This window comes from Hyaena hyaena, unplaced genomic scaffold (genome assembly GCF_003009895.1).
Source record: "Hyaena hyaena isolate Hyena2069 unplaced genomic scaffold, ASM300989v1 scaffold_169, whole genome shotgun sequence".
NCBI classification, from domain to species: domain Eukaryota; kingdom Metazoa; phylum Chordata; class Mammalia; order Carnivora; family Hyaenidae; genus Hyaena; species Hyaena hyaena.
In genome coordinates, this window is record NW_024080801.1 from 1020151 (window position 1) to 1047407 (window position 27257).

Consider the following 27257-nt stretch of genomic DNA (forward strand, 5'->3'; position numbering starts at 1 on the left):
GCAAAAAAAAAAAAAAATGTTTACTTATTTTTGAAAGAGAGGGACAGAGAGAGATTAAGAAAATGTTTTCTTATTTTTTGAAAGAGAGAGAGAACAGGGGAAGCACAGAGAGATGGAGACAGAAGATCTGAAGTGGGATTTGTGACGCGGGGCTCGAACTCACGAACCAGAGGTCATGATGAACCCAAGTCAGATGCTTAACCCACTAAGCCACCCGGGTGCCCCAAAAGAATCTCACACTTGACCTTTCTATCTTACTAGGGGAAGGGAGCACAGCGGTTAAAACCTGCGCTTCCCCCAGAGATACAGCCTGGAGCCGGGGAGTTCCCTCCTGCCTCCAGCATCCGTCCTTTGGAAATCACAGCAGAATCAAATAAGAAGGCAGGTGAGTGCGGGATGGCCTCCAGGGCGGCTCTGCCCCCGAGAGGCTGCAGCAGGGAGCTCTCTGGCCTCTGTCTGCAGCTTGGGCTCAGCTCCCGGGCCCCAAGGATTGCAGAAGGCAGGGAGGACACAGCAAAATGACAACGTTATCTCCCAGGCTCCTCCCTGCCAGGTTGCGGAGAGAGGCTTTCTTCAGAGCTTTCTAGCAGCTCCCAGTGCCCCTCACCCAGCCCCCCGTTGGCCTCTTGGATTGGGGGCGGGTAGGAGATCGTAGGGGGTGGTAACTGGGCCCAGGTACTGCTATATCCTCTGCTGACTTCCTAAATGCTGCTCCTGGCTGTGTAGACATTGCCCTTCTTAAACTCTCCGCTCAGTCTGTGAGTGCGTGTTTCCTACTGGGACCCAGAAGGCTTCAATGTTTAAAATGCCTGCCTCTGTGCTGGGCAAACCCTAAGTGCTTACTAAAAAGCAGATGCTCTTCTATTATCAATAAGGCAAGTTCACGGCCTCCTCCTATGGGCCCCTCCCAACTCTCCCACGCAGGGTGGGAGTTCTACACCGCCATCTACCAGTTGAGGAAATGGGAGACCCCAAGAGGTTCAGTGATGCACCCCAGTCCTCGGCCAGGGGCTGCCCTGCCTGGATCCACCTGACTCAGTAGGAAACATCCTGACACCAAAGTCCCCTCTCTAATACTCGTCCCAGCATTAACCCTGACAAACTGAGTCCACTTCCGCATGTGTCCAACTTTGACACAGGTCACACCTGTCGCTGAGCCTGTCAGAACACAGGAGGGGCTCAGGCATGGAGCACCCTCACCCATGCACGTCCCTGCCGGGCACCCCCCTCCCCCCATTCCTCCTCCTGGGAATTCCCCATGTCAAGCCCTGGGGATAAAAAAGAAAGCTTTCAAAGTTTTTTTTTCCGCAACCCACAGGAATGAGAAAAGCATGCTGTTACTGTATAACCCCGTCATTTGGCCTCGCTTCTCCCAGTGGGGGCTATTAACAAACATTTAACATCAACACCAGCCTTGTGTGTCAAGTGTTTTTCCATAAGCTTTCCAGAACTTTCCGCCTTCAGTCACCTCTTCTATTTCCCCCATGCTCTGTTTGATTTCGGCGCCTCCAGCAAGAAGTACTTCCAGTGCTCGCCCGCCCGCACAGGCTCTTAGCTGGGGTACCCGGCACTCTCCCACGCAGGACCTTTCGTCCACACCGTGCAGCCCGAGATAAGCCACTTGCGCTTGAACTCTAGCCCCCAGGGCCTGCCTGAGCTCACACAGGGAGACGTGGTCGTGTACCTGAAAACCTGGGCACTGCCCCCCACCCGCTGCCTGCCCTGCCTTTAAAAACCCCCTCTCCCGAAGCAGCCATTTAACCCTGACATCAAGTTTAAGGACAAGGATGAAAGATAAAGCACAGAATTTTATTTTCTTGAAGAGAAAGCAAGGCAGCTACTGTCTGTTTGACACACCATCACCGCAATGCCCATAACCCCTGGGAGATAGCAATTCAGGTACCTGCACTCTGGCTGGGCAGCAACGATGAATCCCACCCGAGCAAACCAGAAATCAACACCTCCTGCGGGAACAGGGCCAAATCACTGAAGCCCTGAAATCCCAGTTCCCTCACCTCTGCAGAACCACGCAGAACAGACCTACATCCAGTCTGTGATTTCATTTTACTTTATTTTTCTTGGGCACGCTGGGCGCGCACCACTTTAATTAAATACCAGTCCTATGTAGTCAAGAAAATACCTTCGCTTTTCCTGTGGTGTGACTCCCCTAGTTATTCAGGCTTTGTCGCCTCTGAATTCAGGCAGGTCCCTTCTCTGTCCCAGCCCTCTCTCAGTACAGGCAGGCTCTTAGCCTGTACAAACCACACTATAACGGACTCTTCAAGTGCGCCCGTGCGCCTCCCCTCCATGCCGTGACCTCTGGGGGATGGTAAGGGACATGGATCGATCACATGTCCTTCCAACTCTGTATTTCCAGCATCGTGCATGGTGACCAGAGCCTAAAAAGTTCCTAATAAATGCTGATCAACTGAAATCAAAATAATCCATCCGACAACAAGATCCGAGAAACAATCAAACCCCAGGCTTCCCAAGGAATGTTAGTTTCCAATAAAGAAAGAGAGACTTGAGTGTAGGGAAAAGAATGGAAGTATGGGGAAGGAGAAACACAGCACACCTGTTTATTTGGAGATTATGAGACCAGCCGCTATTCTAGATCACCTCTGTCACTCGGGGTCCCCTGGCTTCCCCTCTGGGCTTCAGTATTTTTTAATTAATATGAAACAGTTAACATGATTTCTATGAATATTTTCAGCTCCTGGAGAGGAAACCCCAGTCCTGGTGAAGCCGTCAAGGTTCCTGCTTGCTATACACATCATTGGGACTCCCCAAAAACGTCACCTCGGCTCTGCCCAGTTGCAGACCCCCGGAGTCTGAAACTTCTGGGGCGTCTTCTCAATGTCCAGTGCCGAGAAGTGCTGGCGAATGACTTCACCAAGCAGGCGTGGGCTCTGGGAGTCGGAACATTCTCTGCGAGGAAGGGAAGGGAGGCCTCATTGAACGGGGTGGCCTTGTTGTCTTGTGAGGCCAAGAAGGCCTGGAAGCTTCTGAGGATGGAGCGGGAGCAAAAACAAGTAGGGCGCAGACTGTCTTCTCCATGAAAGGCTTTACCGGCCCCAAGGCCATGTCAGCAGAACTCCAAGCCTCTCATTTTGCAGAGAGTGAAACTGAGACCAGAGCGCAGAACGAATAGGTGCCAAATTACAAAGCAATTGCGCACTGGCTCTGGGACTTCCTCTGGGGCCCAAAGTTGGGCTCCGGTGCCCAAATCCGAGAAGACAGCTCTCAGATCCTTGGGACTGCAAGGTGGGGGGTGAGGGGGAGCGGGGAGTAAAGGTTACACATGCATTCCACAACTGAACAAAGTGCATGTGAGCCTGATTCTAGAATTCTCTGTGACCAGGCCAGCTCTTCCACTGGTGGGTGGTGCTCGTCCTTTGTGCTATAGGATTTACTGTGAAGCAGGATAAGATAACTGATGGATTTGTTTTACTTCACCGTGGTTGGTTTTCCTGGTGTGGGAAGGAGCCTGGGGAGAGGGTTAAGGTTTAGATCCCATAAGGCAAAGCCCTGTCCAAATATAACTCCTCTGAGTCAGCAGCCTGCCACACAGACCGAGGGACTCGAGCGAGGTGAGCTGACCAGGAGGTTCAAAGACACCCCTTCCTGGGGGTGAGGGAGGGGTGCTGCTGAGAACTTGTCTGCAGGAGACATGCTGGCCTGGGGGTTGCCTTGGGCAGAGGGGAGACAGAGCCCCTCCAACCCCTGAGGCTCCAGGATCTGCAAGGACCCCCTCACTGCTGGACCCCACCACACCTAGGGGACCAAAGGCTCCAGACAGCCAGTCCTGTGGCCTTCCCTGACTTCGGGGGGTTGCTGACATGCCCAGCTGGGGGCATGCCTGGCCTGCCCCTGGCGCTGGAGCACAGGCCTGAGGTCAGCAAGCAGGCTACTCAGAAGTCAGCTTCCGCTGCGGGGGCAGAGCCCACGGAGGGTAATCCACACCCCCTAAAAAAAAACCCTCTGCCATTTCTTCTGGCAACACTTCCTGTTTTCTCCGTCAGCCCCAGGGCTCAAGAGGCCTCCCCTGGCCTGGCCTGCCTGCTGAGTGAGGTGAGGGGAAGATCCTGCTCTGGCCCAGGCCCTCGCCTGGCCCCAGTGGTAAAGCCTGGACAGCAAATGCGAGATTGGCAAAACTCAGGGACGGTACACCGCCAGGCTTGCGGGGTTGTTCAAAGGCGGAGGAAGGGACCCCCCTACTCATTCTGTTATTTATTGATTTGTTCGGCAAAAATAAATTTTTTGGAACAGGAGATTCCTTTCCCCAGACTTGAAGTTGCTGTATGTGAACATGCGCATATAGCACGAATGTGTACATCCATGTGTGCACACATATTTGCACAATTTTATGTAACACTCTGTGCAACACATTTGTATGGTAATAGTAACGACCCCATTTTACAGATCTGAAAACTGAGATTCTGAGAGTTCAAGTCTCACACTCCAAGGTCAGAGAGAGATGATGAAAAACCCGGATCTGTGGGGAGGGTGGGGGTGTGCTTGAATGGTGAACTCCGGTCGATCTTTTCAGCCAGCTACGGGATTTCAGAAAATGGCCAGGCCATGGCTATTGGGGAAGGAAGAGGAGGTGCAGGAAGGTACCTCCAAGGAGCCCAGGCAAGGTGCCACAGCCTGCGCCCCTTCCCCACCTCGGACCGAGGCCGCAGTTCCCATAACAGCCTGCAGGGGGCAGTGCGCCTTGCCTTTTGAGAACCTCCTGGGCGCGCTTACGCAGCTCCGGGGAAGGGACACCAGGCGGCTCCGCCCTCCACTTCTGAACAGTCCAGTTTTTACCCGGCACATAGTAGGTGCTCAAAGCACGCCTAGAAGCCGAAAAGGCCTCGATTAGGGGAATGAACGTAAATTCGGTAGTAGAAACGGGGAGAAGCAGAGAGGGGAAGTCCCGGCCCCTGCCAGCGCATTTCCATCTGGAGGCCTTTTCAAACAGCCTTAGTCCCTACTGTGTGTCAGGCGGAGTGGCGACCACTCCTGGACCACCTGGTTCTCTGCTAATCTCGTTCTCCCCTCCCCCCCCACCCCCCCCCCAGCCAAATACACACCGCGGGCGCTCGCTGTCTCGCTAGGGGACCATCTCGGCCCAGATCCGCGTGGCGAAGGGACCCCAGAAGGAGCGAGGAGTCTCTGGAGGTGGGCACGTGAACGCCAGGCGGACGCCTGATAACGGCCCCGCGGCAGAGGTCGCTGCCCTCGGGGACCAAGCCCTCTCCCTCTGCGGGACGCGCGCAGCCCGTGAGACGCAGTGACCCGCCCAGCCCCCACCGCTCGCGCACTTCGGGGCGCGCACGTGTCCGCCCGCCGAGCGCCCCCACCGAGCCCTGCGAGAGGCAGGCGCCGGCCAGGACCTTCGGGGAGCAGGCTGCAAGGACTCGGGGCTCCAGCCGCTGCAGACGCGGGTCCCCGGAGGCCCGGCCGCGGGCGCACGGAGAGGCCAGCCCGCGCGCAGCCTCAACCCCCGTCTCAAGTTCAGCCGCGCTTCCTCCCGCAAGGTCACGCTCAAACACACTCACGCTCAGCGAAAGGAGCAGCCCAAAGTTGCGCCGCGGTCCCGATTCCGAATCCGCGCGCTCTGCCCCGGGGTCACCGCTGCCCGGGCCCCGCGCGCGCTCTCCCCAACAGCGGCCCCTGCCCCGCGCAGGTCACACACCCGCGAGACGCAGACAAGTTGCTAACTTTTGTCAGATTATGTCGCTGCCGCTGCGGCGCCTAACGGGGCTGGGGCGGACCCAAGAGTTTCGAGTTGCCACCAGCGCCACCCCCGCCACGCTCCCCTGCGCCCACCCCATACCTCCCTGCCCACCGCGCCACGTCCAGCTGCCGCGTTCCGGGCGCCAACTTCTCCGTCGTCTCCGGAGCAACGTGGGCCGGTGGCGTCCCCGGGGGCGACGGCCAACTCCCGGATGTCCTCCCGCTCGCAGCGGATCTGGAGGCTCGATCCGTACACTGTCCCGCCGCAGCTCGACCCGGATCACCCGCAGCCTCCGCGCGCCCCCTGCGCCCCTCGCCCCACTCGAGAGCTCCGGGGTCGGCCACCCCGAGGGGACTCATCCCACCCGCGGGCCCCCCGGCCGCTTCGCCCTCTGGCGGCCCGGACCAGGGAGATTCCAGCCTGGCGCCGGTGCAATGTCACTGGGGCCACCCCGGGGACCGCTGCCTCGGACCTGGCGCAGGCTCCCCGCTGAGGTCCCAGCAGCAAAAGACCCCGGAGCCTCGGACTCCTCCTCCGAAGCACCTCGGTGACGCCGTGGCGAGGGACGGGGTCTCCCTACGCGTATCTTCCTCCGGGAGCCCGGGGTCTACAGTCCCACTTCCACTGTCAAGCCCTCCTAGACCCCTCCCCACCACTTCTGTTCCCGGCTCCCGACTATCCCCCCTCCACTTGGAGAACACACTCGAAACTGCCAGAGCCCCAACTCGGGCGGACGCAGCCCCCCGCGCACCCCGGGGCTGCGCTGGGCTCGGCGCGCTCACTCACCGCAGCTGGAGACACGCTGGAGTTTCCGCGGCTTCGGGGATGAGGGGCTCCGAGGAGACTACGGGGGGGGTGGTGTCCCGAACACTGGCCCCCTTCCCGGCTCACATCGCCCCGTCCCCCTCTCCCCCCTCCTCCCTCCTCTTCCTCCTCTTCCTCCTCCTTCTGGTCTTTGTCTTTGCAAAGTGTCGAAACTGTCTGGCATAGTGGAGCTCCGCCGGCGGAGGCTGGAGCCGGGGCAGCGGGGAGGCGGGGTGAGGCTGGGAGCGGCCTCGGGAACACCTTCCCCCGGGTGTAACGGGAGGGGCGCGCTGGCGGCCGGGGAGGGGCCGCGTCCCTGGCCGGCCGGGGCCGGGAGCCGGGCGCGCCGGAGCGGGGCGGGCGCCGGGGCCGCGCGCGGCCCTCCCCTTCCTCCGCCCAGTGCCCGCCCCCTGGGCCCGCTCCCCCCCACCCCGCCCCCCGCGCCCCCTCCGCCCTCGCTCGGCTCGGCTTTCGGCTCGCTCGGGGCTGCCTGCGAGCTCCGGAGCCACGTGGGCCGCGGCCGCGCGGCGGGGGCCGGGCTGGGGAGACGCCGGCGGCGGCGCGGGGCGCGGATGGCCGCCCCGGGAGGGCCCTGCGGGGACCGCTCCGCGCCGAGGCCGCCGCCCGCAGGCTGGAAGGACTGGGGAAGAACCGCTAGGAGACGCGTGGGGTCAACCCCGGGGAGGAAGGCGGCGGGCGCCCACCGAGCGGACGCGGCGGCGCCCCGAGGAGCCCAAGTCGGGCGCACCGTAGAAAAGAAGGGGTCGACACCCTCTTGGCGACGGGGCAGAGCCTTGGACTTCCTTTAAGGGCGCGGGACTCGAGGTGGGATTCAGGGAGGGGGAGGGGGGCGCGCGGCGGGGCTGGGGCCCTGGGAAGGCCGGAGCCTGGGCCCTGTTCGGAGCCGCAGAGCGGCCACCGCGGCGCGGCCCCCGCCCCGGCCCGCCTGCCCGCCGCAGTTTTGTCCTCCCGGCCGCGGAGGCTGCATCGCGGTCCGGAGCAGGGTGAGCGCCAGGCCCGGAGACGCCAGGCAGGCGCAGGTCCCGGGGCGGCCTGGGGCTGGGGCTTCTGGGACCGGACCCCCTTTGGGGCTCAAGTTTGCAGGGGGGGGGGGGGGGGGGTGTTGCCCTTTCTCCTTCACAGGGAAGTGGGAGCAGTGGAAACATCCTGCCCAATGGCCGACTGGCAGCCTTAGAGGCATTAAAAACGTGTGGTTGTACAGCTTTTATTCCCTTACAGGGGCTTTACCTCTTTTGGAACTTTTCTAAGCAATGCTAAGAGGAAAGAAGAACAGCGTGGCTTAGGGGGCACTTAATTTCTTCAAGCTTCCATTTCTTCCCTTGGAGAGGTCAGCCTTTTGCAGTGGAAGGGAAAATAGCTCCCTAGCACGTCATTCATCCGAGTGTGCTTCAGACCAGGCCAGCTGGGTGGGACTTGCACCCATTGGCTGTGTGATCTTAGGCTGGTTACAGAATATAAGCTTAGGTAGCCCTGTGCCTCAGTTTCCTCTTCTGTGAAAATGGGCCTGATAACTGTATCCCATAAGGTTGTTCTAATAATCTAGTGAATCCATCCATGTTGAATCCTTAACGATGCTTGTCATATAGTAAATGCCCAATGAACGTGGGCTTTCCATGGATGGAGCCCTCTGGCCTGGGCTCCTACCCATAATGTGGGGACGCCCCCCCTCCGGGGGGGGGCCATGGGTAAAGGCTGGACCAGGAGGCTTCTCAGCCTTGAAGGAGGAAAAGGGGAGCTATTCAGAGCAGAGAGGCGTAGAAAAGGAGCAGATTGGAAAAGAGGAGGCGAGAGTCCGAAAGTTCATCACTAGAAAAATTAAGGAATTCGTCATTAAGACTGCACCATTTTATCCTAAGTGAGTCTGGCGAGAAGGCCACATTGGGCAAGTAAATGTTCCCCAACACCGAGCTGCTGGTTCCACTTTGCAGCCAAGAACCAAAGAAGGCTCTTAATTTCAGCCCTGGGTTCTTGGCAGTTACCGTAGGTGACTCCACAGTGAAATGGAAATGCCTAATTAAGTGACTGTATAGTGAAGCATGCATAAATCATCACGTTATCTACAAAAAAGATTTACATCAGAGACACCTTTTTCCAGTCTTGGATGGGTTAACCTGGCCAGGCTCTTCGTTGCCTGCTTCTGTTCTGTTTACAATGTATTTCTTACCAGGTAACAAGAGAGGGCCTCCCCCCTCAACCCCCCTTCTCAGGTTTGTGCTAGAGTTGTGATATTCCATGGACGCAGCACTTCGAGGCCCCTGGACCTTTCCGGGAGCCCACATCCTCCAGGGCTGTGTGTCGGGGGGGGAGGGGGGGTTGGTGGGTTGGTGTGAGGGCATTCCTCATTGTCATCCTGAGCGTGTCTGCCTACGTGCCCTGCCCAGTACAGCAGCCAGAGTCATTACTGGGAGTGTCTGCACAGTGAGTGCCTCCAGGGAGCCCTGACATTGATTTAATGCTCACCCCCCCCCCCATGTGTTCAGAGCAACTGCAAAGCTCTGGGTAATAATGGCAAAGGAAATTGATTTCATCCTCTCCCCACCCCCATTCTTCACACATCAGAATGGAAGGATCCTAATGGGCCCTCATGCTATCTGGGTGATTGGGCAGAAAAGGGCCGCCTTGCTTATCAGCGGTGAGTTCAGAGCTGCCGGGCACGGACCGGGTGGTTTGTTGTGCGCAGCACTCTGCTTGCCGCGGTTTGGGGGCCCCAACTTTCCTTAGGTAAAAAGATGTAATAGGGGGATGTACTGTCAGAAGCTAGAAGGAGAAAGACAGCCAGGCTTCCCGGCTCTGGCTCTCTTCCCTCCCTCCCTCCTCCTGCCCCCCCTCTCTGTTCCTTCCCTGCCCACAGTCTCCTTCTACTAAGTCCTGGGGTTTGCCCTAAATGTTTCTTGGTGTCTGCGGCTCCAGCCCCTCTGTACGGCACGTGGCAACTGTCTAAACAGCCCTTCTAGTTTCACAGTTTCCCTTTCCACTGCTCATCTCTTCTGGATTTTAGTTTTTCCAGAAGAGGAATCCGATTGGCAGACTTCACTGGGTCCTGGGTCAACAACCCAGCGGTGAGTGGGCCGCCCAGGCAGCAAGTGCCTCTCTGAAGAGTAAGCACGTGGAAGGCGAACTTGCGTTATGGGGAATGCAGGACGAATAGCCTTAAGCCTCCTTCCAGTTCTCAGAATCTTGGGGACATTTGAATCGGCAGAACTATTACTCAGAATCACACACTGTACACTCACTACTCACATATGATAGACCCAACATCCATGCTAAGGCAGCTTGTTAATCTTGTCCAGTCATGACCACACTAATCTCTTTACTGGAAGTTGGCTCAGGAATATGTAGATTTAACCTCTGTTCAGATCAACAAGATAAAGAGTGAAATCTACTTGTGGTTTCTAGGAAACGAGTCCTTAAGAGTTAAGGCCTAGGAAGCTTCCCTTTATTTCCAACAGGACATGAACATGAAAGTATTTTTAACTCAGTTTCTCTAGAAGACCTCAGGTACCCACGAAGGGAGACAAACTGAAGCTAAATAGATCCCTGGTCACACCGTACCTGAAGCCTACTCTAGACTTGCTGTTGTATTAGTCAGAACAGCTATTTTGTTTCAGCCGCTTTAGGTCATGGTTCTATTACTTGCTGCCAGACGCTTGATAACCATACACAGCTACAGCCAGGTTCATTTCCGCCCGCCCCCCAAAGCCCCTTCACTGCCCCCAAGGCATTCCCAAGCTCAAAATCCTTAAATCTTCAATGGATCCCGTTGTCTGAGAATGTCAATCCAAACTTCTGAGCCTAGTAGTTAAGGCCCTCCTTGATGCGGTCTCACTGAAGGTTTCTCACTCATCTGGTCCCAGTATTTCTCTTTATGAGCTTGTATCGCAGACGTGATTCAGCCCAGGAACTCTGGTTCAAGAGCATGTTGTTATGTCCTTGGAGTCAGTATAGACCTCCATCTTGCTGGGCCAGTGAAGATTTCGCTAACTGCCATCCTGGGGCTCCTGCAATATACACAGATCCAGACATCTAACGCCAGGCTCCGACTGAGGGAATTCTGCTTCTCAGCACGGATCGCAGTATCCGCAGAGTTTTTGATGTTCTGGGCTGCAGGACCCTTAAAGAACCATGACTCCTAGATGTTGCAGACATTGGGTCCGGCCCTCCTGGATGTGTTCACTACCTAGTGCTACTGTAACAAATGACCACGAGCTGGTGGCCCCAAAACAGGAGACATGGATTTTCTTACCGCTCAGGAACCCAGAAGTCTGAAATCAAGGTTTCGTCTGGATCATCTCCCTTTGGGAGCTGTGAGAGAGAATCTGCCCTGTGCCTTCCTCCCAGCTTCTGGGGGCTCCTGGCAATCTTTGGCCTTGGCTTGTAGATGATCCCTTTGATATCTGCTACCCGTTCACATGGCTGTATGTGTGTGTGTGTGTCTGTCTGTCTGTCTGTCTCTCTGTCTGTTCTCCTTCTGTAAGGACAGCAGTCACCAGATACTTGGGGCCCACCCTAACCCACCACATACTGGGCTAAATTGGCACGGCACAGTCCCTGCCCGCCAGAAGCGCACAATTTGGCAGGGGACGGACATGGCTGGTGATTTCACCACAAAGGGGCGGTGCTGTGATGGGCTAATGGGGGGTGGGGGGAGGGTCGTGAGGTCACTTAGCGGGTGTTGGTTCACAAGCTCCGGAGCCTTGGGAGTGAAATCTGAAACTGCCCCCGCGCACAGAAGACAGGGAGAGATGGACGAGAGAGGCGGGTCTCCACGTTGGTCAGTGGCAAGTCACATGAGCAAGAGAACGTACTTAGAAGTCGGATCTCGAGTGCGTCAAGATGAATAGATCTCTGAACCCACCTTCTAGAGTCTTAAAAGTTTAGAGAGAGGCCTTAATGTCTCATCCCTCTGGGGGAACGGTGTGGGAGAGACCACACGTACCTTCCAAGGCAGTGAAGGTCCTCCACTTCCCCGGGGCCAGCTCTCGCGTCAGCTGGCGGTCACATCCCCCTGATGACTCCCTCCATCAGAGGGCAGCTGCTGGGGACAGGTGTCTTGGGACCTCAGGGGGAACTAGGTGAGAGTCTGGGGGAGGGGTGCAGGATGCACGGTTCACGCACCACCTGGTAAGCTGTGCGGAGCAGCCTGGGCTCTGCCCTGACTGCTGCCCGGAGCTCAGACTTCACATACTGGGCGGGGGCAGTGGGGAAGCGGCGACATTTGCATGCCGGCCAGAGGGTTCAGGCAGCCGCACGAGGCCGGGGACGGGGTGTCTGAACGGGAAGCAATGCTCATTGCGGTAATCCAGCAGAGGTCAGGGGTCTGACCTGAGGAAGGAGCAGAAGGGAGATCTGGGCAGGCAGTAGCCGTCTTTCATGGTGAAACCAGCACCAGCACAATCGGGTTAAAAGACAGAAAAATATCTGGTCCCTGAAGGCATGGCCACACGTTCATTCCCTCAGATCCCTTGTTTTGTGAGGGAGAAAATGCAACTGTGCTCAGCCCTATTTCTCAGTTCCATGGTGAGATTTTTTATTTTATTTAAAAAAAAATTTAATGTTTATTTTTTTAAATTTTTAAAAAATGTTTATTTCTCTTTGAGACAGAGACAGAACATGAGCAAGGGAGGGGCAGAGAGAGAGGGAGACACAGGATCTGAAACAGGCTCTAGGCTCTGAACTGTCAGCACAGAGCCCGATGCAGGGCTCGAACCCACAAGTCATGAAATCGTGACCTGAGCCGAAGTCGGACACTTAACCACCTGAGCCACCCAGGTGCCCTAATTTTTGAGAGAGAGACAGAGTGCAAGTCACAGAGGGGTACAGGGAGAGAGAGACACAGAATGTGAAGCAAGATCCAGGCTCTGAGCTGTCAGCACAGAGCCGGAGGCGGGGCTCGAACTCCCGAACCGTGAAATCATGACCTAACCTGAAGTTGGGCACTCATCTGACTGAGCCACCCAGGCACCTCGAGATTTCTTTTTTACTTGAAACCCAACGGCAAAAATAATTGACACTGAGTGGATGGTGGCCATCTCTAGAATATGGCACCTTGGACTATGGACCGTGGAAGGAACCATTTTTGTGTGTCCCGTTTCAGTTTTCTCTGGGACTTTGATTTGCCGCTTACTCTGGTCACCAATCCTGCATAACAAAACATCCCTGAAAATAGTATGTTCAGGACCAGGTAGCAGCACTAGATTCACAGGCAGCGGGTGCTGGTGGAGACCTGGTGTGGCTGAGATCGCCTAGGGATGTTGTAAAAAATGAAACAAGGTCAGAGCCCTGAGGACATGGCGATTGTCAATAAGTGGTTATGGAATAAATCATTCACTCAGGAACATAACTCTAGGCAACCTGCTAGGTCAGCGGCTCTTCATTCTAGCCTAGAGCAGGGGAAGATCATAGCTAAGTCTCCAGTTACCTCCTGGATCCAGGCAAGGAACCCTTAGGGTCTACTTCTCAGCCTTCACAGCACACAAGGATGCCTCCAGGAGCCTTACTCTAACTCAGATTCCTGGGTCCTACTTCCAGAGATTCGAAATTCACCCACCTGACAGTGGGTTCTGGGAATCTGCCTTTTGGAACAGCTTCCTTCTGAAATACAGCTACGAGGGCCCGGGGGACAGCACCCCATTCATACACTCAACCATAAATCCCAAAGGCACCATGGACAAAGTCTTTCTGATAAGATGTTCTGGACCCGGGTCCTGGCTCTGCTACTTTGCAAGCCCTTGGCTTTGGACAGTTTCCCTTTTCTGACCTCAGCTTTCTTGTCTGTACCCTTAGGAGGTTGACTTAGAGCAATGTTTTCAAACTGTGTTCTGTCAAACCTAAGGGGATCGCACATTGGGTACCCACCTCCATTAATCCATTTAGCAAATGTTCATGGAATGGGTGGATCCTGGGGATGTTACAGGATCCGTGATTAGTTACCTTCGTGGAAGTTATTTCCAAAGAAGCACAACAAGGGGTGAGAGGGAGCTCACAGAGACGGCTTACGATGTGCGTGCCCTTCTCCTTGAATTACTATTTGGACAGACTGTTCCTGGCATTGAAACTATGGGCTTTGATCATCTTAAGGGTCCTTGCAGCAGGAAACCTTTTGTTCTATGATGTTTTCCCGATGATTTTATTTCCGAGTAAAGTCAAAACAAGCAGAATGCAATTACTGGATGTGAAATATGTCAAGGACCCCAAGGTTAACACTTGCATTCTTGAAAAGAAATTTCTGGCTCTTCAGGGATCGCAAATAGTCTATATCAAGGTTCTCTGACATTTAAGAACCAGCACCTTAACCTGGGAAACTGAGTGAAAGAACAGACTGGGAAGCTGAAAAGCAACCATGTCTGCCTGCTGGAGGAAACCGCAGAGCAGAGGTGAGGCGGGGGGAGGGGGTGCTCCGAACCCATGAGCCTTCCAGATTTTGTCTGCAGAATGGGCGGATGGTACCCGGCCCCCAGAGTTGTTTTAAGGAGACAGATTATATATAAAGAATTATTAGCCCAGTGCCAGATACTTAGTAAGCATCCAATAAATGATGGCCGTTATTAATTTAAGTATCTTTCTTATGCATATTATACTTGTCAACATTCTTACAAATGTTTTATAGATGAGAATGGAAAAGTACTCAGCGTGGCAGTTGCCAAATATCAGCACTCTGCCAGGCCAACTGCATCACTGGGGGAAGAAACCCTGTAATTCCCTCCTCCTTAAACTACATGCCCATGGTGGTGGCCTTGAGGTTTGGAGTGTCCCTCCGCCCCACGCCCTCACGCCAGCACCGCCCCCCCCACAAAGGAGAGCAAGTTACTTCTCAGTACAAAACAAGCCAATATCCAAATTTGGGATAGAAGTTTTCCACGTATAAGAAGAATAGAGATGGCAGCCATAAATATTGCGGAGAAATTACAAAGAACCCTGAAATCATTTCTTTGTATTTTTTTGTAGCTGAACAGGTCTTTCCCGGAGACTAAACGTGCATGCATCTTTCTCTTCTCTCTCTTTCTTGATCCTTAAAACAGTACAGTTGGGAATACCTCTATCACTTGGTAATTTATGGGGTGCAACTGTGCATCTGAGCCTGGGGAAAACATGTGGCCACAGCTTCCTTATGTCTAAACTAAGGATAACGATAGACTTCTCCCTCTGGAATGAATAGGATGGTTATTAGCCATGCACATAATAAGTGTACAGTAAGTTATCGTTATTTTCGCGTGCATTGATTTACTACGTATATTGGTGTTCACTTATGTATTTTGCACTACAGGCTTATAAAATATAAATTAATGCTAGCTTCTCGCATTTAACGATCTGCATTTAATGATCGTGGAGGCGGCTACACCTACCGTGGTGGTGTTGGGTTGGGAGCTAGGGCCCCAGCTTTAAGGGGTAGAAGATCTGCTATCGATTTAGGGTATCAATTTGGTAAAATCGTGTAAGTCATTTCAGGTGTCTTAGGACTGTAGCCTATAACCAGACACGGGGGGAAGGTGGAATTCCATCAGGCAGCCAAATAGCTGACTGGTGAAGAATCCTGTCCAGGGGGGAAGGATCCAGAATTTCACCTACGCAAATCAGGCGGTGGTGTCTATAGCAGTTAGGATTGTGTTCCACAGCGGAAAACCCCACATCACAGTGGCTTAATCGGGTAGAAGTTAGTTTCTCCCTTCACCAAGCCCTGGCACACAAGGTTGGTGTGGACTTGTAAAGGGTCAGGGACCCGGGCTCCGGCCAGCTCGTTGCTTCACAATGGAGCGCACCATCTACCCCAACTTGATTTCCTGGTCCAAGTTGGCTGCTCCACCCCAGACATCAACTCTTTATTCCAGGCATCCAGAAGGAGATAAGAACATCCTACAAATTGCCCACAGGACTTCCACTTACATCTTCCAGCTGCCTCGCTGCAAAGGACCCTGGGAAACCTATTCCTAATTCTGGGAAAACACACTGTGGGAAACCGGTCTTTGGGGACAGTTAGCAGTCTGTGCTGCAAGGTTAGAAGAGGTTAGGTCATTCAGCCTAGATCCAGGGGCGGGAGCGCAGAAAATAATCTCAGGTGCACCGTGTGGACTTGGAGTTGCTTGTTGCCATAGTGACGAGTAAAGCCTGAGCCAACTGTCGTGAAGAAAAAAAATCGTCCTTGTCCCTCTTTTAGGTGGGGACTCGCTTGTGATGGTAAAAGGACTTGTTTATTCTCCTAGTGCTGAGCACTTCCACGCTGGCAAAGCTCAGAATGTATTCTGCGGAGTGAGGAGAACGTAAATCCCAGAAGTCAAGTCTGTGGGGAAACCAGCATAAGGCTGGTATTTGAGGTTTGTCGTATAATTTAAAAAATACTCTGATACATCAGAGTCAGATTAGCCTGATAAAGCCAATTAAAATGTAACTGAGCAGTGACATAATTTAGGCTTGTAAATCCTCATTGGAAAAGTGTTTTTAAACATTTGACAGTGTGCCCTGTTTGATCGTTTAGAAGATACCGAGACCCTTCACACTTGGTTATAAGTTGAATTACTACTTCACGGAATGTTTTAAATCCTTAGGAAGGCATTTATCTTATCAGTTGAAGCAACTGAAAGGATTTAATGAATTGAATTGTTATCTGGGCCCATTGTTTGAAGTCACTTAGGGTTCTTTAAACATGGGACAGGAGACTCATTGAAAGTAATTGTTAAATATAGTCTGTGTTAAAAGAGGCTTATAAGTTGAATTGAAAGATCTAAGGAAAAATGAGTTTTTTACTGATTTTCCTATTAAAACGTTTTTAAAACCTCAGTTTTCAATTGTGTGAAAGTTGTGTCATAACAATAACAGTATAATAGCAATGATAGTGAACTCAAAATACCAAGTTCAACTTTTTCCTATTTTTGCGTATTCATATACAAAATGAAAAGGCTCTGCTCTGGGGCGCCTGGGAGGCTCAGTCAGTTAAGCATCTGACTCTTGGTTTTGACTCAGGTCACGAGCTCACCACTTCCGGGTTCGAGCCCCACGTTGGATGGGCTCTGTGCCGGCCTTGCGGACTCTGCTTGGGATTCTCTCTCTGCCCTTCCCCTGCTCTCTCTCTCTTAAAAATAAATAAGTAAACTTTTTTTTTAAAGGCTCTGGGAATAATTTTTTTTCTTTTTATAATATAACTTTTCTGTTTCCTTGTTTATTGCTTCACACTAAATCCTATGTGGAACCTCCTGTTGGCCTTTGTGTTGAGAAATGGCTCTCCCCACTCCAAGTAGATTGGGGAGGCTTCCGGAAAAGGGATCCCCCTTGTCCTCAGTCACAAGATGACAGGTGTCACCCCCCTCCGAGGCCCATCATACATGTCACTTCCCTGAAGAGACCATTCTCTATTCCCTTCCACGTCAAGCACTGGACTTTACCTTTCGCTTCCTGTTTCTCAGCGTAGTGGAAAAAAGCACTGATTCAGGAACCAGATTTTGTGTGTTCTAGTCCCGGCTCGGATGCTGCCTAGCTGTGTGACCTTGGGTTTATTACTGAACCTCTCTGAATCTCAGGTTTCTGACCTCTGAAATCAGCATCACAATAGCGTCCACTGTAGTATTTAGTATAGTTGTAAATATCAAGTACGTTACTAAAACTCAAAGCTCTTGAATAGTGGCCGACAGATAGTAAACCGACAGTATACGTTTATTATTATTATTATTATTATTATTATTGGCTAGTTGCTGAGCTTCCCATTCAGCTGTGTAGAATGAACCCACATATTTCCATTGAATTTCTTTTGTCCTCCTTCCTTTTTAACCGTGGACTATTTCTGTTCCTTGCAAGCAACATTTTCTGGTGGAGACAACCCTGGTGGGAAAAAAAAAAAGATCCCTTCAGTGCGGGGGAAGGGAGCCCTTGGGCCTTCACCTGACACGGCCGCTTAAGATCCCATCTGTGGGCCATGGACGTCAAGGGCTCCTAAGTGTGCGGGCTCTGACATCTTTTGCTTCGGCCGCCCCTGCAGTCCTGGCCCTAAGGGTTACGTGCTGAATAATGACCTCAAACTCTGAGCAAATATCCATCAGGGTCTGTGATGTTCACGAGAGACTCTGCTTGTTAAGACAGGAACAAACTCATAGTTTTCCAATATATTCAGCAAGGGTCAATTGAAGAAAGACAAGGAGGGGGGGTAAGGGGAAGAGGAAGAGGAGAGGAGGAGGAGGGGAGGAAGGGGAAGAGGAGGGGAGGAAGGGGAAGAGGAGGGGAGGAAGGGGAAGAGGCGGGGGGAGGGGGAGGGGGGGGGGGGGGGGGAGGAGGAGAGCGCCCCCCCACCCTCTCAGGACTCCCTGGACCTCCCGCCGACCCACTGGTTCTGTTCCCCTGTGACCCACCCCCCGTCTGTGGGATGAAAGTGACCCCCCGCCAACGGGGCAGGCGGGCCCCCCTGCCTGCCCGCGGCGGCCTCCCCACCCCGGACCCGCTCCCCCCTCCTCTCCTTACTGTACTGTGTCCTCGGTACGAGACTCCTGCTGCACCTCCCCTGTTCCACGCCCTCTCGTGCCCTGTATTTTGTGCCTCGCCTTCCCTCCTTGCCGTCTCGTCCAGGGGGCACTGCCTGCTCGATTCAGGCCTCGGATCACACCCCGTCTTCCCTGAAACGGCCCCTCACTTGCCCACACTGTTGTGGGACCCCCTCCTCTGGTGCCCACGGCGCCTCGTCCATCACCCCGCGTCTGCACCGGGCGCGTGCGACCTCCCCGAGGGCAGGGGGTGCGCCGCTCCGTCACGCTGTGCCCGCCCAGCCTCGACCCGCGGCTCAGAGTGGGCGGCCCTGCATATTTGCTGAACATGGTCTTCCCAGACCGCTGTCTTTCTCTCGTGTCCTTCCCGCCGTGGGCCTGGCTGTCACGCGCGGCTGGAAGTAGGTCTCCGCGTGAAGCGTCACCTCCATGTTCCCCTAGTGCAGCTTCCTTTCTCCCTGCTGGCTTTCCAGGGACACGACAGGCTTACGGAGATCCTCAAATAACCGTGTGCTAAATGGAATAAGAGGGCGCCTGGGCGGCTGCGTCTAGCTCTTGACTTTGGCTCAGGTCATGATTCCACGTTCATGAGATCAAGCCCCACGATGGGCTCTGCGCTGACCGTGGAGATCTACTTGAGATTCTCTGGCTCCCTCTCTCTGCCCCTCCCCAACTCGTATGCACGCACACAGGCTTGTACATGCACGCTCTCTCTCTCAAAATGCAAATAAATAAGGACAATAATAAACCCATCCACTTACCCATCTGCGTGTCCACCACTCCACGCCTCCCATGCCCTTAAATGAAGTGATCTCCAGCTAACAGATGGGCTGTCATGCTCTGATGGCCACGAGGGACTGGCCAAGCTTTCCCAAGAAGCAGGAACACGTTACTCAGAATCTGTAGATGCCAGAGTTTGGTGTCAAAATGAGATGATTCTGATACCCAGGAGCAAGGACTCTGGTCCTGTGATACCATGACAAAAAGAAAACATGTCAGTGCCACTCTCTGGGGACAGCATGGCAATGTCAAAATACACTCACAGCAAATGCTCTTAACTTGGACCGAAGGGAAATATCCGGACTTCTGTTGAAAGGAGGCCCCAGGCAGGGAGACGATGTGTGGGTGCATGGCTCCCTGGCTAACTCCCCTGTGCCCACCCCCGAGTGATATCTCAGCCTGACCCCCTTCACACCCAGGAGCAAGGCAAAGGCTCTGAGTTTCTTCCATTGCCGTTCTTCTATGAAGGTGACAAAAGAAATCTTATCTGGTTTATTTTATGCAATAGCTTAATACAATATGAAGTGGTTTGTTTGTTTATTTAGAGAGTGAGAGCGAGAGAGAGAGAGAGTGAGAGAGAGAGAGTGAGAGAGAGAGAGTACACGCACACACGCAACTGGGGAGGGGCAGAGAGAGAATCCCAAGTAGGTTCTGCGCTTATCACTGCAAAGCCTGATGGGAAGGCTCGAACTCATGAACTGTGAGATTATGACCTGAACCGAAATCGAGAGCCAGACAATTAATCAACTGTCCCCCCGGGCACCCCACAGTGTGAAGTGTTTTATGGTAACATGACAGACGACATCTTTTGAAAAAAATTTTTTATAACCCAGATCAAAGATTTCTCTATCCAAAGAAGCAGCCACGAGCAAACCAGGACCGGGCACCCACCACGCGCCAGATTCAACATGACCTGGCAGACAGAGGGACAAACACGTGAGCTCTAACCGGAATGTGTTCCTTTCCTCACCTAGACCCTGTGTCCAATCCACCCCTCACACACCTGCCCCAGACCCCTGGGCACCTGCCGCCCTTCTAACCATGAGCCATCGAGCACGAAGAAAGACACCCACTCAACAGTCTGTAAGATTCCAGAAACACACTCAGCCCTGCAGTCGCATCTTGAGGCACAAAGCTCGGCTCTCTCTCCAGTCCTACTTTTTCCCGAGACCTGGACTATTCTGTGTGGTGGGGTTTCCAGTCAACCAGACCCAAGTTTGCGCACTGACAGCTCACTCTGTCACCACGCACAAGTCACGTAACCTCTCTGAGCCTTCTCGTTCTCATCTGTAAAATGTAGGGAACTCACCGCAGCCTCACAGGCCTCTTGGGAGGGTTCATGACGGCACAATTTATATAAATCTGAAGACAATTTGTAGAAGACCTTAAGACCTTCCGTGACCCACAACGATGGTGGATTCACATCAGTGCCCAGGGTTTCCTTAGAAATCGGAGGGCCAGGACTGGCCAAGTCCTTTATTAACTCAAACCTTTCATTTTATGTTCTCTGTGATTCAGAGGCACACCCTCCCTCCCTCAGAGCCCTGCAGGCAAAGTCAAGGGAGAGTCATTCATTGACTTGTATGTTTAATAAGCACAAAAATACTACTTACAACATATCACACACTGTTCTAAGCTGTTTGACAAATAGTACTCTTTTTTTTTTTAAGTTTATTTCTTTTGAGAGGGAGAGAGAGATAGAGAGCGGGGGTGGGGGGCAGGCAGAGAGAGAGAGAGAGAGAGAGAGAGAGAGAAAATCCCAAGCAGGCTCCACACTGTCAGCACGGAGCCCAACTCGGGAGTCGATCTCACGAACCACGAGACCCTGACCTGAGCCGAAATCAAGAGTCAGACACTTAAGCCACGGAGCCATCCAGGCGCCCCATTGACAAATATCAGTACTTTAAATATTTGCAGACCCTTATGACGTCAGAATTATTACCATCTGCAGTTTTCAGATGAGGAAGCCAAAGTTTCGGAGGCTTGTAACCAACGAGAGAGGTGCGCAAACCCGGGCAGCGCAAACCCGGGCACCGGGCTGCAAAGTCTGCAAGGAACCACTGCTCCTGCGTCAGCTCCTGGAATGCACACGGCCCCTCTTCAGAACCCACCCGCTGCCAAGGGCACCCCCTCTCCCGCTCTCTCTGTCACGCTCTGCCCCCTCCTTCCTCCCTTCCTCCTGCCTTTTACTATCCTAATTAATAATAATGAGAGTGAAATTACCTTCTCTTAGAATCCCACTGAGCAAAGGCTGAGGGAAAGCTTACTCCTATTACTTTAGGAGAGAGAATTCCAGAAACGCTGGAGGAGAGAAATGGGGAGGCAAGTTGGGAGGGACTTGGTGGGGGGGGGGTGTTATGGGGAGGGGCACCCCTGGTATTGTTTTATCACAAGCACAGTCTCCAAGAGGCTCAGGAACTAGGGAGCTGGCGGGGGGAGGGGTGGCGGGGGGCGGGCAGCAGTTCATGGGCTTCCATGTCCCAGCCATCGGAGGTCTGGCCTCATGGGTCACCCACTCACCAGCACTTCCTGGGCCAAGGATGCTGGTCATCTGCAGGCTCCAGGAACCACACCTCGCAGCCGAGGTGTGCAGAGACCCCGGGAGAAGCCTGTCCTGGTGGGAGGGGCTGAGCCCTGCTGAGCCGAGGTGGCAAAGTGACCCAGGGTGTGGACAGGGAGGCCGGGAGAAGCCGGGCTGTGTGCCGGAGGCGAAGGCGTCTGACATCCCCGTCCAGCAGGCGTTGAATCCCCTTGACATCCAGATGCAGCCAGGACTTCCCAGTCCCCCACAGTTTCCTCATTCCTGTTTTATCCTTAGGCTAATTGTCTCTGTAATTTGGGGCAGGTCTCTTAATTTCTGTTGCTTTTCCATTTATTAAATGGGATATTATGAATATCAGATCAGCTAATGAACAGGCTGGGCACACGTCCAAGATTACACAATGGGCTGACGGCAGAGCCAAAAGAAACAGCGTTCGCGGCGACGTCGCGGTGCTTTTCGGACAACACTGTTGCGGAAGGAACTTTTAACCACCTGGGAGCCAGCCACGGAGAGGAAGCCCCGTGCAGACGTCGTGGGAGCCATCTGTAAATGGCGGACATCAGGGCCACACAGCAGGACACACAAACTCCTGGAGGGGCAAGCAAGTGAGTTCTCCTGCTGCCTGACTTCTGAGTGGTCACGGACGGTTTCATGCTCAATTTATAAGCAATGCCCCTGCCTCAAGATGGCATCAGTAGCTGACAAATGCTCCCTTCTTTACCTGATGGTGACACAGCTCAACGAGGCGTTGAAGGCATTTGATCACGCTGATAAAGCGCAAGATACAAATAATGAACATGTATTAAAACTGTGTGGACGCTGGATCTCCAGTACCACTGTTAACATAAATTATGTGTTTGTGCCGTTCTGGGCACAGCTCAATGCAGGGTAACCAGTCCAGCCCCCCGGGTCCCTCCAAGCAGCCCTGGGAGATGGGGACTGGGACGAAGAGCCCTATTTCCCAGATGGAAAAAACGAGGCTCAGAGAAGTTAAGTAACTCACCCCATGTCACACAGCTGGCGTGACGCGGGAGTCAGAATTCCCTTCAGGCCTATGGCTGTAGAGGTGATGCTGTACACTTCTACTCGCTGCTAGCGGAGCCTCAGCCCCACCCAAATTTGGCCCTCGGGGGTACCTGCCAAGCTGCAGTCTTGCCTGGAAGATAAAGTGCAAACTCTGTGGAATGCGCTACCCAGCTGACCTCACCAATCCCACTGACCCCTTCCCACCTAAGCCCCTCTGCCGGCGCTTGCAGGGAAATTGCACTGCAAACCCGATCTGCTACATTCTAGTTCTATGACCTTGAATGAGTTACCTTCAACTCTGGGCCTCTGTGTCCCTATTTGCAGGCTAGGGGGGAGAAACTCTTCCGGTGCAAGGGTCTCACGAGGAACACTGGACATTGTGTGGGAGACGCGTCAATGCCAGGAACATAGAGGAGTTTCGTAAATGCCCATTTTCTTCCCTTCCTCCTTCTGAACTTCTGAACTTCAGCCTAGAGCAGTTTGCAACATGAACCAGGCGCGCCCACAGATAGGTCCCTCCCGCACTTTGCAAGAGCCTGGGGAGTGAGCTCAGGGTGTTATATTTATCACAGTATGTGTCTCTCCGCCCCCCTGGGTTATGTGAGGGGGAAGCCTCTGGGTTCACCTGTTCCTAACTGCCCCGGGCACCACTCAGGGTTTCGGACAAGTGCAGGGTCTTCACGGCTAAGTGCCTGTTGCATAAACAAGTGAACGATGCATTGCTGTATTTTCGGGTGCATGGTAGTGGTGCAGTAGTGACATGGAGGCTTTGGGGTTCAGCTTGGTTAGACCCGTGTGTGTCCATTTGGATCTCCAGGGGAACACAGCGCGGAGGGATTAGCTGTTAGCTTTTCTGAGCTCAGCTCAATTCAGCCAGAATTTCCCCACCATAAACACAGAATGGGGAAAGGCCAGGAAAGACCTGACACTCACGAGGAGCGCAGGGCTCTGCCCTAATTTCTGGGCTGATCATGCCAGCTCTTCCAAACCCCTGCACAAATTAGCCACCGAAGAGGCATTTGTTTGTTAATGAATACACATTTGTCCCTGCCCTTTGCCCGGATTCACAACGCAGCAGAAAAAGGAGGCAGGCAGGCTCCAAGATAAAAGAGATTTGGGGTGCTTACCTTCTACATTCTTTCTCTCTTTCTATTTTACACAGACATAAACACAGAGGTACGTGCACACACGCTGTATTTTCCAGGTTAAAGAGGAAGCAATCTTGAGTAACTAGCATGGAAATCTTGGGACTGCCCCTCCTTCCAGCTGGGGTTTAAAATAGTTTCATGACTGATTCGCCTGGTCTGCAGTGGAACATTTCACACCAGCCAGAGGGACGTGCCCAGCCTCCCCCCTGCATCTAGGCTGCCTGCACAGGACAAGTGGGGCCCGGGGGTGCTCCGGATGGGAGTCCTCGCTGAAGTCTCCGCAGCCGGCCTGTTGTTCAGGTCATCAGCACGCAAAGACATCCACCGCAATTAGCGTCATGCGCAGGCTAAGCAGAGCTGTGGGGGCGGGGGGGGTGGTGGAGGTGAGGGCAGACTGGACGCTAACGCACCGCCTCCGTAGTGACCAAGGGTTTATAGAGGATCGCACCTAATCTGCTGTATAAACCCATGAGCCATCCCTCAGGAGTAGCGTGAGGGTGAAATCCACCAAGGCCTATGGAAGGCCGAGGGCAGAAAGACACAGAGAAGGGACGTTGTCCTTATAGAGGGCGCGACTTCTGCAGAGTGCACGACCTTCAACGTAAAGCTCAGTGACCTTGTACACCCAGTGCATCTATGTAGGGAAGTGTCCTCACTCCGGCAGCTCTGGGACTCAGCATGCTTCATGTAAATATCTCTTTATTCTGCTTCCCCCACACACACACTGCCCCCAGCTCCTAACCTACAGGGATTGAAAAAAGACCTTTGAAATGTAGCACTCTGCTGGAAAATAAATGTTTTCTAGAAAATTGCCCCAATTTATTGCTGCTTTTGCTATTCCCCCCTCCTCCCCCTCCCCTGCATATGTACTGTGTATCGTCATCAATACTATGATGCCCATTTGTAAAGAAGTTGAGAAACTCCTCCCACAGGGAACTGTGTTTCTGAGAAGTTATGAAAACATGACGCCATCCTGTAGCCGCGCCCCCCCTGCACCCCTCAGCCTAATTTCTGTGTTTCCAGAGACCCCCTCAGAGACTGCGGGCCTCAGAGGAAAGACTGCTAACCCAAGGGTCAGCTCTACTCCACATTACATCGCTTGCACGTCACCCGGCCCTCCTTGAGCCTTGGGACCCCCATCTGTAAAACCTCAGGAATGGTATTTGCTTTCTCTTTCTCTGTGCTTTAAAGGTAAAGATGCCTCTCTCCTCAAGACCATGCAGGCCTGGCTCCTTCCAAATCCTCAGACACAGTCAGGATGTGGCCAGCCTACATGGAGTCTTTACACAATTAGAGACTGATGGGTGGGTACAACACCACAGCCCACAGAAATGGGTGACCCCTTTGCGAGAAGGAAATTCCCACTTGTTTTTGACAGGTACAGTTTTGCCCCAGAGAGCACACTTGGCCAGAAGAGGGTGATTTGGATTTCAGCCTCTGCTCATCGTTTTTGTGCAGTGCACAACCCGTAGAACTGTATGTTCCAGCAGCCTAACAGGTCTCTCCTACATTGACCCAGACCTTTTACACTCCCGACTTAGCTGACTTCAGCGTCCCTGCCCGGGCCTCAGGCAGGGATCTCCCCACCTCCTTCAGGCTGTTGAGTGGATCCTTGGCATTTGAGGATTTTCCTTTCTTGGTTTTGACTCTTGTCAGATCAGTTCAGAAGGTTCACAATAAAGAGATTGGTTTAGAGGAGTGGTGCTTAGCCCAGGAATAGCCTCTCGTCGGCTATGTGATCCTGGTCTGATTCTTTAAGCTTTCCAACCCCTCATTTGCTCGTCTGTGTAAGAGAACAGGGGTGGGGGTGGGGGCTCTCACCAGGTTTATCGACTGGAAGAGTACACGAGACCATCCGACTACCAGGGAGGCTGCTGGATGCATAGGCCATTCCGGGCCTGTTCTCTGGTCCACGTCAGTAAACTTCTCTCAAATTCTTTTAAAAAATTGTTTTTAATGTTTATTTATTTTTGAGGGAGAGAGAGACAGAGTATGAGCAGGGGACGAGCAGAGAAAGACACACACACAGAATCCGAAGCAGGTTCCAGGCTCTGAGCTGTCTGCACAGAGCCCGACGCAGGGCTCGAACCCACGAACCGTGAGATCGTGACCTGAGTGGGAGTCGGACACTTAGCCGACTGAGCCACCCTAGAAGCCCTCCCCCTTTTTTTAAATTTTTTTTTTTTTTTGAGAGAGAGCACAAGCAGAGAAGGGGCAGAGAGAAAGGGGACAGAGGATCTGAAGCGGGCCTCCGCACTGTCAGCACAGAGCCCAGTGTGGGACCTGAACTCCTGAACCGTGAGATCATGACCTGAGCCAAACTTGGACACTCAACCACTGAGCCACCCAAGTGCCCTCACTGTTTAATTTTTCAGTTAACCTTTCTTGAGTTTTACACAGGAACACATGATTGTGTGTGTGATTGTTCGTGTTTTCAACATTGGAAGATCCATGACATTGGCAGGCTCTGTCTCTCAATGATTTATCTGGAGTCAAAATACAGCTCCCTTTTACTGGCATCCATCCAGTATTCTATTTACATTTAATTTAACTCCCAGAAGTTGGGATCATCCCCTGATGAGGTCAGGGAAACTCAGAGTGGGTAAGTAATTTACCCAATGTCACCCAGCAAATAAGAGGCAGAACAGGACCCCATCTCGGTTCTGAGCAATCCTAGAGCCCTGGGTTTTTAGCGCTGTTCTCTCCTGACCTTCACCTTCCCTCGCTGACACCTGGGGTCCCATCCTGGGTCCTGAGCTGCCAGCTCCCCCCAGCTCCACCCCCATCACGGGGAGGGGAGGAAGATTCTGTTTAGTATCAGCTGCATATATTCCGAGCCAGGTGCCTCCTTTCTCCCAGAGTTCTCTAAGCCCAGTGAAGTCAGGAAAGAAATGTCTGAAAAGGACCATCGTCAAGTCCAGGAAAGACTCAAAGAATAGGAGGCGGTAAGGACTCAGCCAGGCCTGGATCCCAGGCTGCCTAGAATATCAGGGATGGGACCCAGCTCTGTTATCTGGGAGATGAGGGCAGAGGCCAAGGCCACCATGGGGCCACCGGGCACATGGGGGAGACGCATTGGAGTTGTTGCATAAGCGTCTGTGTGCTCCAGGATCAAGGTAAGCCAGAAATTCACACAGACCAATGACGGCAGAAACAAGAGGGGCAGCTTTACCTAATGTGGGTCAGAAATGGTAAGGAGACAAGTGCATCACCAGAAATGTGATATCGATCTCTTTGGGGGAGCGGAACATTCTGTTTTGCCAGAGTTCTGAGGTCAGCCATTGGCTGATAAGACTGTTAGAGGCTTTTCCGATCACGCGATATTTTGAAAATTTGGACCTATCTGTGGTTGGACCAGGAAGCGAGCCTAATCCTGACCATTGTAGCTATTTATCCTCATTTCTAATAGTAAAAATTCTTCTTGGAAACCTGACACGATACCCCTAGGCAGATGTTTCCCAAACTGTTACGGACAGACAGACCACCCAAGGGTCTGGTTAAAAATGCGGCTTCTCACCCAGCAGGTCTGGGAAAGGGTCTCTGAGACACCGCATTTCGGACCAGCTCTCGGGGCGTGCGGATGCTGCGGGGCTCCGGACCTCGCTCCAAGCCGTGAGGCTCTCTGCCCCACGTCCTACGGGCATAGCTGGCCTTGACTTACAGTGACCTCTGGGTTTCACGTAGGATCACTTGGTGGATTCGTTCTTCTGTCGTCGCTGAGTCACAACAGAAAGGGCCCCAGGCTAGGGTGC

General features: G+C 53.3%; 1 protein-coding gene and 1 long non-coding RNA gene across 2 annotated transcripts in view; both read right to left on the reverse strand.

Annotated features, from left to right (window-relative positions):
* ST3GAL1 (ST3 beta-galactoside alpha-2,3-sialyltransferase 1) overlaps positions 1-6861 on the reverse strand; it is a 93830-nt gene extending 86969 nt beyond the window's left edge. The window contains exon 1 of the mRNA XM_039240192.1: positions 6512-6861. The gene's annotated coding sequence lies outside the window, so the exon portion shown is untranslated. The remainder of the gene's footprint in view (positions 1-6511) is intronic.
* Positions 6862-17223: 10362 nt separating this feature from the next.
* On the reverse strand, positions 17224-21077 carry LOC120237045. The gene is made up of 3 exons (XR_005529838.1): positions 21013-21077; positions 18771-18975; positions 17224-17356 (listed from the first exon to the last, which is right to left on the reverse strand). It is a non-coding gene; the product is annotated as an uncharacterized LOC120237045 (long non-coding RNA).
* Between the last annotated feature and the right edge of the window lie 6180 nt (positions 21078-27257).